We start from the raw sequence: 17,328 nt of genomic DNA, 5'->3' as shown, positions 1-17,328 counted from the left end.
TAACGGCTTTATCAATAATCACGGGAGAAAATCCACGGTCAATTGCAACTGCTCTCAAATAATTAAGTTCATTGGTAAGCAAAGATTCAGAGGAACAAACTTTAAGCGCGCAGAATATATAATAGTAAAAAGAAGCCATTTTTTGCTTAACAGGGTGGCATGACTTGGCATGGGGTGGTAAACAAACTGCAAAGGGTTTACGGTACACAGTGGTACCGTCGGTTCCGACTATCGGAAGTGATTGGCTATGTTATATGATTGGCTGAGCGTGAAGGTGCTGTTGCCCCTCACTCCCTATTTTTAACTTCGCTAATTTTTTCTTGTCCTTTGTGTTACATGTTTGATCAGATAGCCTGACTCAGTAAAAGTAGGTGGTCAATGTAACTCTGATTAAAATTCGTTTCTAACCACGCGCAGTGCTGATAAGGGCCACGTGTTTCTGAGACTCCTTCCCCTTTATTCTTCTTCTTTCTAGGTATTTCTTTTTCCTGATGAGGAGGGACCTTTAGCTGCCCTCGAAATCGTTTGAGTGTTTCAATATACGTACGCTAAATACAAGGTTCTTTTTACGATTTTGATTGTCACATTAGCGTGTTTCTCTTCTAGTTTACTTTTCAGTTTATTTCAATCAAAAAACATAGTAAGTAGCCCAAAAAAAGCCAATATGCAAGATAAGGAAAATTAAAGATCCCCCCTTTCAAGCAAACTATGCCCTGAAAAATGTGAAAAAAACTTGATTCTAATAATTAAAGTTCTTTTGATCTTTATGCAAAGAAATTTTTATCTTTTACTCTAGTTTTTCTAAAGTTTTCTTAAATGTATTTAATATTACTCCTATGAATTATTTGAGTTGAATTTTCTCTATTTTCCCCTTAAGATTGGAAATAAATATTTTCGTAAATTTCTATCATATATAAGTAAATAAATACAAGTGGCATTCATAGCACGAAAAATGAAACTTAAAAGATCATCAACTTTACCTGCATCAGCATTAAATGTACCAATATTTAACTTTTATACGGTATTAAGATAAAATAATAATTATTAATACTATTTATTTACTGATTATGCTTAGAAATGTATATTGAGATAGATTTAGCAAAATTGAATAATGTCTTTAAATTTGGTGAATATGTGCATTTCATTATATTACATATTATTATGCAATATTTGACAGTATTCGAAATTCCGTAGACAGCTTTCTAATATATGTAATTTAAACTTCATTTCATTAATATAATATTTTAAATTAGGTCTTCAGAAGTATGCCCTTTCTGAAAATTCAGGATACATGATGTCTGCTTTCTAAAAATTGTTCGTTATATTTTAAGGGGCATGGTAAAAATCATTACATCAAATTGTGTGATCATCCTCTTCTGGTTTTTGTATTTTCTTTTTTGTATATTCTGGTTTTGTATTTGTGTTTTGTAATTTTAAATAATTTTATTTGTATTAACTATTTTTATAATTTGAAAACATGTATATATGTTTATCAGTACTTTTCCGTTTTGCGGACGCAAATCTGGCCAAGCAGACTTTATTGGTGACAACATACAGTATACACAATAAAAATGTTAACAAATGTTAGTTCTTAAGAATTTTTTATTTTCGAAGCATAAACATTTTAATGTCATTAAAAGTTTTGCAAAAAGCCAATAAATAAAGACAATAAATTCTAAAAAGACATTAATTTAAGAATTTACTGTGCTTTTATGGCTCAACATCTTGATTCGCCGGTTCATATCACATGATCCCAAGTGATCTGATCTCACGTAAACTATGCTAAAAAAATCTAATTCTCTCAGTAATTGTCTACATTAATTTCAAGTTAAATCTTAATTTGAAATACAAGATTAAATGAAAGAATTATTTCAATTTGTACAAATAGCTTACTCAGAAATTATGTGAAATGGCAGTGCTTTACTTCACTAGTGCATTCTCATTAGAATTGATGAATTTTAACCCCTGACTTTGCCTTTTCTATATTTTCGCCTTCGGGCGAGCGGTGTGATTGCATTCTAATTGACTTAATTACTGTGAATGGCCTTAGGGCATAAAATTGAACTATCTGGTAAAAATTCTATATAATTATATGGCAGTATTGAAAGAAACAATCAATCTGATAAGAAATGGCAGTGACTTGTTTTGAAAATAACGCGTAAGAGGTTACCAGCGAGGATATTCTGTTTGGCATCAGTTGTACCATTATTGGTGACTTTCTTGCCTGCGCTGGCAAAACAGAAAAGTACCTATTTATCTTATTCAACTATTACCATAAAACCACTCTCTGGAAAGATTATAAGATGCATTAGTGTTGGAAAATTCGTCCTGAACTGGAAAAGCTTAGGAAAATGCTGTCATTTTTTGCTAAAAGGCATTTGCTTAAATTTTTGGCTGTAATGCATTTGAGAAATCTGGAAGTCCTTTTAAAATTTAATATACTTCATCCCTTTATTGTTAGTGGTGCTGTCAAGGAATTTATGATATATGTGTAAAGTTGATCTTTCACAACTTTTGCGCATATTGTTTGCATATATAGTTTTATAGTTCTAATGTCTTGTTAAAATTCTAGCATTTGATTATAAAATGCAGTACCAAAGAAAGCATTTGTTTTTTTGCCATTAGGTAATCATGTATAATATTGCTCTTAAATGCACAACTACGTAGCACAACTTTTACATGTATTATATTTTTATTAGGAGTCATTGAAAATCTTTCATTTCTCATTCCTTAAATGAACTTCACTTGTAACTCATCGGACAGTACGACAGGGTTTAAATAGAATAACAAGTACAAACTTCATTGTTTGTACTTGTGATGTGAAATGACATATGTGAAATAAAGACTTATAAAATCTGTCTGCCCAAAATTTCTTGTACATGGTTTATGTCAAGTGAAGAGTGAAATGAGATTTTGATTCTGTCCCTTCGCAGTCTAAATTATTATGGTATTAAGCAAAAGTTATATCATTTCTAGTGCCTGTGAGTTCTTTCATCACAACGCACAGTAAACTTTTGCCAAGTGCAGATGTGCAGAAAATGATTTTGCATATATGCATAACTTAATTGTTTTCATTTAATTTATCGAATGCTAGAATTTCATTCATATGCGGTTCATCGTTCATGCAGCAGCATTATTTGCTGGCATCTTCTGTGGCCAGAAATTATGTACAATTTCAAAAGATTTCCCAAAGAAATCATACAAACTGCAAAAGCAACTGTCAGTGAATGATTTTTCAGACATGAAGCAGAAGTGAAAGAAAGAGTTTATTGTGCATAGCAGTTTTTTCCCATTTGGTATTCTTCATTGTCTTTTTGCTTAATATCAACAAACTTTAGCAAATGAAATAAGTGTGTCAAATATAGGCATTTGAAAAAACTATTATAAGAGGTGGGGAACATCAAAATAAACTAAATTATATGTGTTGATTTCTAGCATAGAATAACAAATGAAATATAATGTCATGACATTCTTTGCTTTTATATATATATAAGAAAAACTTTAAAATTAGTGAATTTTAAAATTTATTTAATAGGACTAAAAAGTAAAATCCTGTGTTATTGCAGCAAAGATAATATTTAATAAAGTAATAAAGAATATAAAGGAAATTATCTCCTAGGTAATTCAAAGTGAAGTTTAGAAAGTAGGTGTGCACAATTGTGGTGGTAATTGCCCATTTGCTTTCTAAATTTCACTTAATATTTCTTAGGAGACAACTTCCTATAAGTACAAATATTATAAAGATGTAATTTCTCTTTTCTCGCTTTTATGCAGGGATTTTTTTCATTTTATTTGTATAAAATGATGATGTTGTTGAATTTGCTTTTGCACTCACAGACAAAATAATTTCAAATTAATAAATTCTGAAAGCAAATTCCAAATAATTCCTTAAAATTCTCTTGCTCAATTAAATATAAATGTTTGAAAAACTGCTACTATAGAGTTTGCATGTATTCTTTGGGAGTATACACTCTTAAACTCTGCATTGAAGACTAGAACAAAATACTTCAGAAGACAGGTTTAAATAACCTTTTTATTAAATCTAAATTAAGAACAAATGCACAAACTTCATGCTCACAAATCACCACCACTTGTGGCTACATAACAAAAAGTAAGAATGTAACAAATCACTAGAAAATTAAGATTCTAATTACTAGCTCCTTAGCGTAAACTAATGCTAAATGGGCTGCACACAGCAAAGCTGAGCTGAGGAATATCACTAAAACGTGTCAAACACCTAACTAGAGAGCTAATATGAAACTCCCAGCATAAAACATCTGAATTAAGTCCTCTGCTACTCTTTTAAACTCTTGAAATGCAGATTAAATACTGTTTCTGAAACATGTTTAAAAATTTACATCTACATCATACAAAATTTACATTCCGGCAGAAAACTGGAATCAAGAGAAACAGGAAAGCTCAACTAAAAATAACTGGTTAAAATAAAGTAAAATCTTATACTACAAAGAAAACTACTTCAATTTTGTATGCATTCATATCATTGATGGAATCAACATCTTAGCACTCGGTCATTCCAAATTACATCTGAGTTCCTCACAGAAAATCTGAATAAATGCATGGAGGAAAATATCACACAGATCAATCTAGCATTCTTCCTGTGCTCTGTCATGTTTCAGTGACATCCTACGTATTGTCTGGGACAATTTTTTCACTAGAGTGGGTGCAGAATTAAAGTAAAATGCTTTATTTAGATCAGTTATATTGTTCTAACAGTTACATTTTGTTATTATCTGAGTTATCAGATAGCATTTTCTAACATTCTCCAGGCTCTATCTATATTTTCCCCTTTAATTTCTTTTGTTAATTTTCTAATTAACAGTTGCTTTTCAAATGCTTATTTCAGAAATGAAAATATTAACTAGCTACACGGAATGCAAAACAAAAGGTATTTTAGTGTCTTAATCTTTTGTTTTTATTCTTGTGGAAAGACATATGTGGAGAGGTCAAAAAGTTCATTGATTTTCACAGAAATAGTTTAAATTCTCAATTCATTTTATTCTTTTAGGAAGTCTATGCAAAACTTTTTTAAATAATTGCTATTACTGTTGTTGCATTTCTTCAGAAGACAGATTATCATTTTTAGTGCTAATAAAAGAATTTGCCCAACTGCCTTGTCATTAAAGTGTTGACATCTTCATGAATATTCATGATTATTAATCAGTATTTGCAAAGCAAAATCCTTTGCCTTGGTGTGATGATGTTTGTGCCTTTATGAAGGCTGCTTTTAGTCAAGTTAGAAACTGCTCTTCATAAAAGGGCCAACTTTTTTTAAACTTGGGTATTGATGTGAATATTTCTACTTTCAGAACATACATATGGAGTCTGCGACCTTTATGACTAACTACTGCTATACGTTGCCATAACTAGAGGGGGATCTGCCCTAGGCGGCACATTTTGAGAGGCAGCATTTTTTGCATGAAACATTATTTTTTAGGGCTTTATCATATGGAACAGTGAGAAACATAAATAATAAGATTCTGAAATACAGTGTAAATTGGGGGGGGAACAGTTTTCACTCAGGGTAAAGTATTCAGCAAAATCACCAAGAGGTTTCAGCTGCTACATATCCTTGAAAATGAAACAGGAATCAGAAGGGCAGTTGAATTCTTTCTTTTTATTCTAAAATACAATCTCCAGAACAAAATTCCAGATACATTTATATTCTCCAGAACAAAGATACTGTAATACTGTTCCAAACTTTCCTCACAATTTCTGTAAGTGCTGCTGGTGGTAAGAAAAGTTTTTTAAATTAACATAATTTAGAAAGTATTTAAGATTTATAAATGTTATTTTGTATTTAAAAAATTTATCTGTATGGTCTACATTATAGCAAATAGTGCAATCAAGTAATCGTCTACTATGTTATCGATGATTTTAAGAACAAAATAAAACAAAAAAAAAAAAAAAAAAGAGCAAAATAATAGTATAACATTAAAATGTTTGTATTGTGTTTCTATAATTATAAACTAAATAAGCAGACTATAAAAGAGAACACAAATAATTTTATTAACTGTAATTACTAATTAAGTACTAGCACATGCTCTGGCATGTTGTCCCAGAGACCTCCAGTGGCCAAGTAAGAATCGCTCTTTCTCTACAGTAGGCAGCATTGTATTCTAAGGTAACATGTTGCTGCTGTTGAAATTTCAAATTTCAGTATGTAAATTAAGCATAAAATGTAACAGTTTTAGGGGCAACTAATTGTATATTGTGAATATGAAAGGTAACAAGTAATTTTGTTTTGTGAAATATAGTATAAAATGATATAAACATTATACAGAATGTAAACTTAATTCACTATGCTAAAATCTTACTTATTGTTTTAAAACAGTTCCATTTCAATATAAAGCACAGTTTTCAATAAAAACGAAATAATGTAAAGCTAAGCATTGTTATCCTTAATAGGCAATAAACAAGTTATACTAATACATCGAACATGTAAACAATTTAATGTTTTCACTTTTAACAGCTCTGGTTTTATTATCTTTACCAGGTAAAACTTCTATAGTTCTAGTTAAAGACATTTAAATTGGGGAATATTATGTTTCTTTAACACAACTAATATACCTTCCTTTAAATATTCTTTATTAATAAACCATTGGTGCACTGTTGAAGATGATCAATTTGCCATCATTTTCAAATAATTTCTGTGAACTTCATAATAGCCAGCAATTTAGAAACATCTATTATCTGTAAGGTGGAACAGATTAGGCTCAGGATAAGAAGTAATGGAACTTCCAGTAAAAATGATTCATTGTTAAGGCCTCAAGATCATTTGGATATGCTGTCAAAGGTAAAATTGGACAAATATTGAAAATACCTTCAATCTGTGTGACAGTAGTCTAGAATTCTTTTAAAGTCAATTTATAAATGCCCATTATATTCTGAAAATGGTATTTAAATGACTTGCTTCATCCATTGCTAACTGCTTTAGGACTCTTGTTGCAAGGTATGGTGTACTTGCTATTTCATATATTATAGTCTTCAGATGATAAGTCTGCATAGGGGTACTAGTCGATTCTTTCCATAATATCAGTTGCAGGTTTGAGATGGTTCAATAAGTATTTGTTTGTAAATCTTTTTCAGCTCCTAGTGAATAGTTACACTTTCAAAATATAAGAATAATATAACATAAATCTTATTATGGTATTTGTTCGTTTATTAATATTGAGCTAATTGATTTTCCATTAGTAGTAGCCACTGATGCATTAAACACAGCGTGAAGCTTGGTAGAGGTTTTCTCTGTGCAATGAACTCCGTAATGACTGAGATAATTGCAGGTGGATGTTTCAGTTTCTTCAACTTCTTCTATGTCATTTCAATCATATTCCTTGAAAAATTCTTGTGTAAATATTAATGAATGATGTTTTATATTCACATCACTTTCTAATTGATTCTGCACTTGATGTAATCTTATCTCAGCAAGCATTTTGGATTCTCCTTATTCTGCACCTTTCCTAATGGGTAACTGAACTGCATATCTTTCATCATTTTGTCTATAGTAAATATTCTTGAAATGTTTTTTACAGTATTTTTTTCATATTCAGCTTCCCAAAATCTTTGCAAAATTTCGTCAAACTTTTCTTCGCTATTCAGAACTAAGCCATAATAATTTACTTCTGAGTTACTCTTTGTCTGTACCAGATGCGATATATCCAAAAATTGTTTCTTGGAATATCAATGGTTGATTTTCTAATTGAAATTTTTTTAGTTTTAAAATGTCAAAGAACAGTTTGGCCCTTAGTAACATTTAATATTAATTAGTAACATTTAATGGGTTAATTAGTAACAATTAGTAACATTTAATGGGTGTATTTTGTTAAGAGTTCCAAATTAGGAATCAGCTAATTGAATGTCAATGGAAATATTTAAGGACTGCATGTGTAAACTCCTTGATGGGGTTGCATTGGTAATTTTAGAAATAACTAAACAGGTAATTAATCTTACATATGTTAAATTCTAATTTGAAATCTTTACATCTAACTGATAATTAATATTTAAAACATTATCATTTATTCTATATAAGGATGCATAAATTCTTTCCATATATTTATCAGATTTGAACAGGACGTATTTCTGTTTCCAAGAATGGCATTAAATTGAATTCTTTTTCCTTCTGAATTGCAAGCATAAACTATTGCAGTCTTTAATAACAATTTTTTCCTCCATGTCAAAAGACAACTTGATTGATTTTTATGAGAACCCTGTGCATTCTTGTTTATAATCTCGTCGCTGGGTATTTCTGGTCTTGTTTTATCTGACTGTTTAGCCATGGTATCATAGCTGAGTGGGCGATAAATTAATGAATGTTTTTTAGCATTTGGAACACCTGAACTTAGAATTTCATTTTGTAATTAAATGTTCATTACAGTTAAAACAGAATTTGTTGTTTGTAATTGTTTCATATCTTTACTTTGGATTTAATTTTAAAAATGAGTCACATTTATGTAGCAGAGTATGATTATTTTTATGTCACACAAGTTAGAATACTATTAGTTTTAACCATCAGAGCCTTTAATTTTGAACTTTTTTTTAATGAATATTTCTTTTTACTGGTATTTGATTAATATTATCTAATAACTAACATCTTTTCTCTAAAAACAAAATTAATTCAACAAGTGTAGGAACTTCTGTAGCATTAATGCTTAGTTTAAATTGTTTGCTCGTTTCATAATCTAGCTTCTGAAGTGCAATATTTAATAACTGAATGTATGATTAATTATTTGTCAGATACTTGAAAACATTCAAAGCCTGTACATTTTTAGTGGCGTTGTCTGCATATTGTTACGTTATTTTCTTTCTTCACGTTCATATGGGGTTCGTGTGGATTTGAAGTGAATAATGATGACACTTGATGAAGTATCAAAACGCACTTTATTTACCAATCTTCTCAGGACAACTCCAAAATCACTTTTTCAGTCGTCGAACTGTTATAAACATGCTGACACGTTCAGCAACACAGCCTTCACACTGTCAGGCAGTAACGGTGGAGACAGCTTCACTGCAAAGCACCAGAGTACAGCTTCCGACTCTGTTTGGTCGTCCTCGGAACTCCACGTACTCTCGAGACTCTCCACGTGATGCACTCGACGATACACAAAAGTATAGCTCTTGACTCAGCACAGTCTAAGACAAAACTCGGCGATGCACTAAAAGACTCTCTCGATGCACACGACGACCATCTCGGCACCAGACTTTGAGACACTCGCTCAATAACTATCAGCTCACTAGACAAGGCACACACACTCCATGAGAGAGACATGCACTCCCTCTGACTGCAGACCAGCAGGGTTTATATAGCTTTCGACTTGTGTTCGGGAACATTCTGGGCTAAACCGGTAAGAATTCGTTCCAGAAGGTTCTCCGACCGTCCATGGTATTTTGCCAATTTTGTTGCCAAATGGACGATTTCTCACCTAATGTGGCAACCCTGCCTTCCCTTGCCATTTTATGGCAACCCTAAAACTGCTTTGCAGGGAAGCCATCTTACCTCGCCTGGGTTTTCGAGTGCACCGAAAGAGTCTCGTGCAGTATCGCAGTTAGTGCATCGTTGAGAGAGTGTGTTGAGCTCCGGAAACGACTGAACCAAGAGTCAGGAGCTGTGCTCTGTGTGTCGTCGAGTGCATCACGAGTTGTAGTGTGGAGAGTCTCGAGAGTACGTGGAGTTCCGAGAATCACCAAGCAGAGTCGGGAACTGTACTCCAGAAAGCAGAGTCGGGTGCTTTGCAGGAAGCTGTCTCCACCGTGATAGCTTGATAACCTGAAGGCTGTGTCGCTGATCATGTCAGCGTGTTTATAGTAGATTTTCGATGACTCTAAAAAGTGTTATTGGAGCTGTCCTGATTAATATTGGCTAAATAAAGTGTGTTTCGATACTTCATTAAGTGTCGTCGTTATTCACTCCAAATCTACGAACCCCATACAAACATCTAATATAATGTAACAATATCTTATCCCCTTCAATGACTGAAAAGTTAAATTACATGAATCCATTATTGGCTTTATATGTGTCTCAATTAAGATTCTTTTATCTTAAAGAGCTTTAAATAGAGGACTGAAAGTATTATCTACAGTTTCAAGATTTTTTGCTTCATCAATAAATGTAGCCTGTAAATAAGAGCTTATGAACTTCTGTTACTGAGTATCATTCACAATAATATTTTCGAATCACAACTTAAAATTTTTTCATTTGGTATATTTGCCAGAAAATTTAAGAATTGGTAATTCTGGCAAATGTATTTTAATTTAGAATAAATTTACTACAAACACTTTCATGTTAAGAAAGTACAATAGATGATAGAATTTCTTCAATTCCTACCTCCAAAACTTCCGTTTTTCTCTCATTTTAGCAATTTCTTCATTGAAGGCTGTGACATCTTTGCCAACACTTTCAAAATATCTGTTTCCTAAGTTGCTAATGTCCATTTGAATACTTTGAAGCAATCTATGCTTTATTTGAACTTTGTTTTTATTTACACTTATCATATCCTTTAACTAAGTTTTCTAATCTAGTTAGTTTCGCTTTAACACTGTTTTACTTCTGTATAATGCCAGCATTTTGTGATGTAATCCAGCTTAAGTCCTGTGTATTATATTTTTATAATTCTAAACTAATGGACTGTATAAAAGAGAACACAAACAACGTTATTAACAATAATTCCTAATTAAGTATTAGTACATGCTCTGGTATGTTGTCTCAACCGAATCCAGTGGCTAAGTGAGAGCTTTTCTTTCTCTACAATAGGTGGTGCTGTATTCTAATTTAACATTATTAAAATTAAAATGCTTTTATTGTAGATAAAATAAGCATATGCTTCAATTTATTTCCTTTATGTCATTTTGACACCTTTTTAGTTATTGTTTGTATATCAAAACGGGCAGCAAATACTCTAGCTACACTGGTGCTGTTAGCCCATGGGAACTTAGGGAGTTTATTTATTTTAATTCTGCATCTTTTACTTCTCAATATTCTACCTAATAAATTTATGCATATCTAATAAATTAATCAGGCTGATTCTGTCCATGGAAGCTTAGAGTATTAGTTTATATCAACCTTGATTTCCCCCCCCCACACACACACATTAAATCCATGAATTTTATAACTAAGTTGATTTTGTTAATTGGGAACTTTGGTAGTAAATTTATTTTAGCATCCTCTTTATGTAACCTCTTCAGTCTTGTATCCATTTTAGGGGGTGCAATAGTAGATGTATGCCTGTATGCATCAAAATATTTAATGAGAATCAAGGTAATGTTATAGGACAGTCCTGGAATAATAAAAATGATTTTTGTAAGTGTTACAGGTAATAGAGTAATTGAAATGAAAAAATGCATCAAACTTGGCTTGCTTATTCCCCCTTCCCAAAAAGTGATGAGAAACTGAGTTTCTAAAGAGAAGAAAACTGAGCTGAGTATAACAACTATTTCTGTGATGTTGATTGGACTCTTGGGCCAGCATATAAATATATTCATTTGCATTTAATGGTAACATATTGTTAAGCTAGACCATCATCATATTTTCATTAATTTTTGCTTGGTATGCCATTAAATTCTTTTATGCAGTTTTTCATTTGCTTAGAATGATTGTAATTCTATCCACTGAAGTTATGGTTTGTGATTTTATAGTCAAGATAATTCTAGAATTATTAAGCACGTAAAAAAATATTGTATTTTAGCAAATTTAGGACATATGGTAATGTTATTAGCAAAGACCTTCATTAATTATGTTTTGTTCTTAATAAAAAATGTGACTGTTCAAATTTTTTACATACAGTTATGCTATTAGCTCACATTGTATCCCTTTAAATTATTTTGACACTTTCTTTAAATCCTTAATTAATCTTGTAATTCTGTAAAGCTTTCATAAATTACTCTTATAGCAGAATCGCAGGTTTAAGGGGTAAAAAAATCTGAAGTAAGTTGTTACCAATCAACACTATGCAAATATATTACAAAATGTAATTATTTCTAACCTAAAGGGGCATACATTGGATTTTGTGTTATTCATGCAGTGTGGAACATGTAACTTCTGTTGTTTTCTTATAAGATAAATATTACTGTTGAGCTTTTGGAGAAAATTAATTGATGAATCTTTACTTTTATGTGAATGTACAAGAATAAGTAATAATTAAAGTGAGCTTTTATGTAAGTATTATTTACTCTTGTATTTTTTATGAATGCTCATGAAACTTGAGAAACTGTGAATTTTGGGTACAGAGATACCTAAAGTCACAGGTATACGAAGATCACTGTTATGGAGGTTAGTCATTAAACTGAACATTTTTGTTACTTGATGTGGTTGTACAAAATGGAAAAAATATCCTGGAATGTTATTATCTGAATTATAGACTGCTGGTAACATTTGCTGTTGACCAAAGTTTCTTGCTCTCAAACAAATTATCACCAAAGAAATATGAGCTGGCATAACTGCTAAGCATTAACTTGTTGATTTATTGTAATGATTATTGTTTCAGTGCATTCAGAAAGAGTATTGAGCAGTTATTTCTAAGGGAGTTATTTCTTTATGAATTGTTGATGGAATTTTATGGTTCATGATGTCTAGTCAACCTTTAGTTTTCACAGAGATGATATAACCACCAAGACTTTCCAGTCATGTTACTCTTAGCATTATACAGTAAGCAATTCTTTCATTCAGTGTCTTACACTTTTAGCTTCTGTGCATCACACAGATCCCTTCAATTTTTGTGCATCATACGCCTCAGATGTCAAACACTAATAAATTAGTTCCTTTAATGTATTCCACAATTTATTTTGAGCAGTATATTATATTAAAATATTCTTTACTTATATTCAATAAAGAAAAAGTGGGTACTTTCCTCTTAACAGAGTACAGTTTTCTGAATGTGTTAGTCTATTTAAATTATACCATGAACAGCCGTGCAATGATACATATAATGTTTAAAATGTGCAATATTGATATTGTGCCATGTGCTCAATAATTTGTTTTTGCTTAAAAAATCTTCAGAGAATTGTACAAATTCAGCATTGCATAAATTAAACATTACTGATAGAAACTAAAATCCCAATGCCAAAAAAGGGTTGTGTTAGATAGCAAAATTTTGGAAGTGTGTTTGCACATTTGAAAGACTATGTCTATTCAAATTTTGCACTAGTTGAAAATGTGTTGTGCTAGTGGTGCCACTATAAACATGCAAATCACATTTGCTTTAAATATGTAATGTAAACTTCGTGTGCTTTATTTATCTTCCGCATTGGTTGTTCTGTGCGGGATTTGAGTCAAGAATGTCTTTAAGGAGATGAAGAAGGCATTACCAGTAGCTTACTGAGTTTGAACAAGGCCATGTAATAGGGTTACAACAAGGTAGATTTTCTTTTCAGGATACTGCAGAAAGACTTGGTAGGAATGTATCCAACAATAGTCAGGGGAAGATACTGTCACCACTTAAATGAAAGACCGCCATATGTCTGTGACACATTACATTACGTCTGCAGCAGACATTCGAGTGTTTGTTGATGAGTGACACGGCAAACTGTAAGAAACCAATAACTTGAGGCACAGCCCTGAGTTAGACATTCTATAGGACCATATTATTAACTTATTGGAGGGCAGAGTAGAGATCTTTTATGTTCTCAGATAAGAGACATTGTTGTCATAGTGCCAGCAATAACCATATATTGGTTAGAAGGAAACTTGGTGAGTGCTTGGAACCAAGCTGTCTGAAGCATGGACACATTGGAAGGTGTTGTGGTCTGAGGAACAATTTTGTATGGCAATAGAACCACTCTCATCATTATACCACACTTATTAGCAGTAAATTCGTATCTCAGGCTGGTGATTGCACTGGTTGTGCTGTCATTCCTGAGCAGTATTTTAGGGTGCATTTTCCAGCAGGATAATGCTCGTCTCCTTGCTCCTATCACCCAATGTGCTTTGCAGAGTGTCGACATGTTGCCTTGTAAGATTGCCTGATCTTTCTCCCGTCGAATACATATGAGATAAGACGACAAAGCTAGTTTCATCCCCAACCAACACAAACCATTGCTTATTTGACTGAACAGGTGCAATGGGCATAGAACAAAATGATATACTGTGCCTGTGTGACACAATGCATGTACTCTCTAGTCACCATGTTGAATGCATGCCACTTGTAGAGTCTTCTTGTGTGTTTTGGGAGCATACACTGTAGTCCCTACTGAAAAGACGAAGTAGCAAATTCTTGCTATCTCTTGGAAGAATAGATGAATGCAAATGAAGGTGTAACAACCTTTTTTTATTTTAATGAAACAGAACAGAAAATGCACTCACTCGGTGTTCACAATTAAACCACCACTTGTGGATGAGTAACTTGAACAGAAAATGATTTTTGCAATCATAGTAAATTAAAGTTTAAGTACATGACTGACTGCTACTTTATATAAACTGCTTAATCGGCTGCACACAACAAAGCTGAGCTTAGAATATCAATGTTATCTAAAGTAAGTGGCTAGCACCAACTGTCTTGACAACTACAGAAATTATTAATATAGCACCATTTCACATTTGAAATGGCTCTTCTCATCCATGCTTTAATCTTTGACCTTGAAAAATTGATCAGGTAAATACTTTGCCTAGATTTCATTCCTCTAAACTGATTTCTTCTTGGTACTGGGATTTCATTTTCCATCGGTGTATTATCATATTTATTATTTATAAAATATTAATTTTTTTCATAAATCTTTATGCATTATTATGGTTGACACCATCTAGATAGATTTTGCTCCAATCATTAATTTTGAAACTAAGTGGCACCCCATTAGCAGAAAAGTGTCTAAATTGTGTAGAAGGAATTATGTAGTTTGTCCTATATGTAGCTTTTCCATACTTCTGTGAAAGGTTGGCAATTGTAATACCATTATTATTTAATAACCATTATGCTTAAAATTATTCATTATTTTGCCTGTTGTATACTACCTTGGTTTTAAATGTATATTTGAAAACTGAAATTTAAAAAAATTATCCAGAGAAATGTATAGTTTTAAAAATTAGAATTTTAGCTTTATTGTAGCAAATGTTTGATTGCTATTCAAATATGTTTCTTTTACTAAAGAACAGAAAAATATGATTATTTTTAATTATTTTTATTGAAGCTTATTTTAATTGTTAAAAACTAAATCAATGTTATATAAAAAAAACTTTATATACATTAAAAAAAAAAAAAAAAAAGCTTTCTACTGGAAGAAAAGTTCTAATTCTTATAAAGATCAGTTTCTATGTTTGATAAGTTTCTAAAATTTTAGCAGAATTGTAAAGTTTGAAAATTGTATAAATGCAATTGGACTGACTGATTACAAAAACATGTATGCAAGTAAAAGTAAAGAACAAGTTAAGCTTGGCATGAAATTTTAAGTAAATCAATTTTGCATATCAATATTGTATATTTTTCCCTTCTGAAAAAGAGATTCCTTATGTCCTCAATATCAGTAGTAATTAAAATTTATGCCAATCTGAATTTTTTCTCTAATTTGACATATTTCTTTTTCATGTGTATATATGTATGAGTATTCTATTTTAATAATGCTTTTTCTTTTGGTCAAATAGAAAATTTATACCTAAAAATGATAAATTTAAAGGCTTTATCAGCATCTGTTTTCGTTCATATTGTGCATTTATTTAATTTCCATAAACTATGGTAAAAATTATCCACTAGCAAAAGTACTTAAAACATGCTTTTGCAGGTTTCAAAGACTAAATCTTCATATTTGAATTATTTTGCTAATCTAATATATTTTTATTTTTCCTTTTATTTTTTGTTTTATTATTGATTAACCCATTAACCACCAAAACTACAATGAATGATTTTTTTCTCGTGAAAATAATAACAAATATTAAATTAAGCATTTATAACATAAATTTACATTAAAAATTTTTAAAAAAATGCTCTTACCTGTGGAAAAAGCGAGTGTTGTGTTCCTGCAATGTCAGCGGAATAAGATTATGAATGTTTAGTCAATAGGATTGTACTCGTGCGATGTTTCCTTTGAGTGGAGCACTGGATTACTTTTTATCTGTGTAACGTTTTATAAACCTACAAATCACTTTACTTGCAGTTGGTTTAATATTAAAATATGCATTATATTTCTTTTACAAATACAGATTATTTCAATTGAAAGATTCAAGCATGAAAAGTTTCACTACAATTATCATGTAAAGCTATTCTTCATATTCTGGTAATTTCGGAGCTGTCGACTTACCTGAATAAATATCGAAATGAAACACGTATCCATCAGATGACACCTTGCTTTGTCTCCAAATCTTATAGGTTTCCCTTTTAAAAACATCTTTGCTGAATGTTTCCCTCGATAAGGAATCATTTGCTCGTCAATACTCAGATCGTGGGAAAATATACCAGATTGTTGGAATTTCTTATTCAGTAAGTTTTGATATGGTCTCACTTTATATAACTTATCACTATTGTCAGCTAAATGCAAATTCTGCTTCATATTCCTGTGCTGCAAACGTTACATCGATTCTCGTACAATAGGAACAGAAATGTCTTGTCAAGAGACCAATACATTTCTTCTTGAGGTACCCCATAAGCAATAATATTCCAATAAATCTTCTCATATAGGCTTCAGATGCAATAAATTTTGGGCGATTTTTTTGCTGAGCGTATATATTTGTCTGTTCAACGAGAAGAGAGTAAATGTCTGAAGCAAAAAGAAAATTGAAAATCTCTCCACTACTTTTACATTGTATTTTGTCTTTTATAGTTTCTCTTCTATCTCTTTCTTCATTTTCTTTCTGAGACATAACTGATGGTTCCATTTTTATCCATTTCAAGTTTTCAGTTTTCTGCTTTTTAAACTTTTTCGTATGACTACCACTGCTTTTAGAAGGCTGAAACTTACTTCTTACGTGAATTATAACTTCCCCAGCAGTATTCATTCGGTAAAATATCATTATTTAAAACATTGCCATCCTCTTCATCACTAGCTTTTACAATTTCTGGGAGAACAACAACAATATCAGTTTCATTCTGGTCATTATTAACATTATCATCATCTGTTTCTTCAACAAAAAATCTTTGAAGGGCTTCTTCTAATGTAAGATACCTCGTTCTAGACATTTTTAAAGCAGCCACAGCATGGACCAGAACATCGAAAGGAATGAGTAAAAAAGATTACCCGTTTCCTGCTGACATTGCGTTAGCGCAACACCTGTTTTTTCCTTCCTTCCCAACACAAATATAAACATATGATTGATGTAATGTTCTGATATATGGTGACCTTGACTAAAAATATATCACTCATAAAGACGGCGATTCTTTCGTTAAGTATTTTCGGCAA

At 31.5% G+C, this 17,328-nt stretch overlaps 1 protein-coding gene across 2 annotated transcripts in view; it reads left to right on the top strand.

Annotated features, from left to right (window-relative positions):
• LOC118184438 (phagosome assembly factor 1) overlaps positions 1-17,328 on the top strand; it is a 110,426-nt gene that overhangs the window by 26,359 nt on the left and 66,739 nt on the right. The window lies entirely within an intron of this gene.

This window comes from Stegodyphus dumicola, chromosome 7 (genome assembly GCF_044657685.1).
Source record: "Stegodyphus dumicola isolate Sdum_Otavi_A_Nest chromosome 7, ASM4465768v1".
In the NCBI taxonomy this organism is placed as follows: Eukaryota; Metazoa; Arthropoda; class Arachnida; order Araneae; family Eresidae; genus Stegodyphus; species Stegodyphus dumicola.
Note: the sequence above shows the minus strand (reverse complement) of the source record. Positions and strands in the feature narration are given on the sequence as shown.